General features: G+C 43.9%; 1 long non-coding RNA gene across 1 annotated transcript; it reads left to right on the forward strand.

Annotated features, from left to right (window-relative positions):
* The first annotated feature begins 316 nt into the window (after positions 1–316).
* Positions 317–627, forward strand: LOC311109981. The gene is made up of 3 exons (XR_014610655.1): positions 317–380; positions 468–509; positions 578–627. It is a non-coding gene; the product is annotated as an uncharacterized lncRNA (long non-coding RNA).
* Positions 628–3062: the final 2435 nt, after the last annotated feature.

The raw sequence follows: 3062 nt of genomic DNA on the forward strand, positions 1-3062 counted from the left end.
CCCTGGGGGGAAAGAGACGAGCATAGGTTCCTCCCAAGATGCCACCCGCTTCATTCAAGGTATGTCCTTCCATCTCTACATGGGATACAACCACATTCATATTGAATCAATTTGGACTGTCTGACTTTGGTTTACCTATTGCCTTGCAGTGTCTGGCAGCACTGTGTTCCTGTTAGAGCCACCAGCACAAGCACCAGACGATGCTGATCCAGTGAGTACTCCATCAAAGGCATACTGTAGGCCTGGCATGTCTTGTCTACTAGCTTCAATATGAATCCGATTAAATGTGATAGGGTGAAGGCCCCAGTGCAGCAGCAACAGCACATGATGGAGACGATGATGAGGAGGAGACCATCTCTCTGGATTCCAGAAGGCATGAGGTATCATGTTAAGACTGTGAAAGTACTATTTACTCTACAATGGTGAGGAGTCCTCATCAAAATCAAAAAATCTAATTTCTTTTACAGGACCCAGATGCTATACAGTGGGAAAACCAGCCTGGCAACATAGTGCGTATTAATAAAAGGACACCACATCCTGCCAAATTCCAGCTGCGCTAATTGTATTGTGTTCACAGAGCTCACAAGCTATCAGAAAGTTGTATGGCAACCACCTCCGGCGCCAAATAGAACTGGCAGACATAGACATTCAGTACAAGAAGAAAAAGATGGAAAATCTTGCACTGGAGTCCGAAATAAAAAAGAGGACAATTAGGAAACTGGACCTTGAAATAAAAAAACTTGAGAGGGAGGTGAGATATGCCTTCAATGTACACTGTATGCTAACTGTAACACAAATGTATTAATCATTATTTTTCTTTCCTCCCCCAGCTCCAAGAAGATGACACAGCTCAAAATAAAAATTAGGTATATTCTCGTAAAGTCAAGTGAGCCATGACATATGAGCTCTTATTGTGAGCACACAGGACGGTGGCATCTTTCTAAGGTTTTTTTTATTTTCCCAGCAATCAGTACAACCAAGTCATCGTTATAAGGCATCGCCCTCTTTTGCCCACCCCCCCAGCACCAGGTGTGGCCACTAGCCTATATGAAGGCCCAAAATTGTGTGTTCCTTTCTGCTCTGACAATGGCATGCTCATTCGTGCGAGATGTGGTGGATGAAGAAGCACTTGTGCTGAGGAGAGCCTTCAGGCGAGAAAGGGTCTTCAGGGACCGGTTGGACCCACTGGCCTTCCCTGATGACCATCTATATGAAAGATACAGGTTTTCTGCAGATGGCATCAGGTATCTATGCAGACTACTGGGTCCCAGGATTAAGCACCGCACTGCACGGAGCCATGCACTGAGTGTGGAGCAAATGGTTTGTGTGGCCTTGCGCTTTTTTGCTAGTGGAGCCTTCCTGTACTCAGTGGGGGATGCAGAACAGCTGAACAAGGCCACAATTTGCCGCACAATAAGGAGTGTGTGTCTGGCTATCAAAGCATTAGCAGATGTCTTCATCTCCTTCCCTGGCCACAGAAGACTCTGTGACATCAAAGAGGAGTTCTATAGGATTGCAGGTAAGAGGATCTACAAATTACAGGACAACTGTTAACACATAGTAGGATACTCATTACTTTGTGTGACAGGTTTCCCCAATGTCATTGGTGCAGTGGACTGCACACACATAAGGATAAAAGCCCCCTCAGGTGCCCATGAGGCCGATTTTGTGAATAGGAAATCCTTTCACAGCATTAATGTTCAGGTGAACATAACTTTTTGATATTGTCCATTGACGAACACTCTGCATTGCCAGTGATGTGCATTGATTGGTGTAATATTCCTCATCTTATGATTTCAGATGGTCTGCAATGCTGACTGTGTGATCAGCAATGTTGTGGCAAAATGGCCTGGCTCAGTCCATGACTCCAGAATCTTTCGGGCCTCTGAAATCTATCAGTGCCTATCACAAGGTAAGCCACACAACCCCTATTTATAACCATCATGGCTGTGTCAAGAATATCACTGTGTTTATGAGGTAGTAATGATGAGATTTTGTGTTGACAGGTGAATTCTCTGGTGTGTTGCTGGGAGACAGGGGGTATGGCTGCCAGCCTTTTCTCCTGACACCTTTCACAGACCCCCAGGAAGCACAGCAGGCCTACAACCATGCCCATGCCAGGACCAGGGCCAGAGTTGAAATGACCTTTGGCCTCCTGAAGGCACGCTTTCACTGCCTTCACAAATTAAGGGTCAGCCCTGTTAGGGCATGTGATATTACTGTGGCTTGTGCTGTCCTCCACAATGTGGCCTGCCTGAGGAAGGAGAGGGCCCCCAGAGTGCCACCAGCCATGGACTGGGACAATCCGGCAATCTTCCCTGATGACGACAGTGGTCGGCTGCTGAGGGACCAATATGTGTTGAATTATTTTAGTTAGTATGTGTGCTTTCAATTTTGGTTAAATATGTCCTGCGGTGGCAGAGGAATTTGGGTTTTTTTGGGTTCGTTTTTTTACGAATTTGGCCTCTTATGATGTTTGTGCGGTATACTGTGTGTAATACAAGGCTGCAGGGAGGCTACTGCATCCATTCATTTGTCTGTTCAGTTGATGTGTATGGATTTGTCCTGCATTTATTTTAGTGTGCAGACATGCAGGGTGTGTTATATACAGACCTTTGAATGTGTATGTATCATTTTGTTTAATATGCTTGGATTCTGTGCTTTCCATCTTGTAGAGTCACTGTGACTTCAGTTTCGAAAGGAGCTGATGGTTTACCTGCTTTGTTTTGTCCTTATTCGATAAAGGAACATAATGTTACACATTGTGTTTTTATATTCATATGGAATGTGTATTTGTTTATATGACAGAGTACTAGGGCCACACTGAAGAAAAAGGATAAAGTCATAAATTTATGAGGCTGGTTCTTTCTGCAGAAAAGCTACATATTGTTTTTACAGTTTTGATACTTATGACAATGTGATACTTAATATTCTGGCACATCAGCATGTCTTTGTTTATGAAACCATACTGAAGTACAATTTCACGAAATGCCCCACATCTGTCATTTTAACAACTGTCCTCCTTTAAAACAACTGGTTACAATATTATGACTTGTGTTTTT

This window comes from Coregonus lavaretus (assembly GCF_964263955.1).
Source record: "Coregonus lavaretus genome assembly, chromosome: 3".
NCBI classification, from domain to species: domain Eukaryota; kingdom Metazoa; phylum Chordata; class Actinopteri; order Salmoniformes; family Salmonidae; genus Coregonus; species Coregonus lavaretus.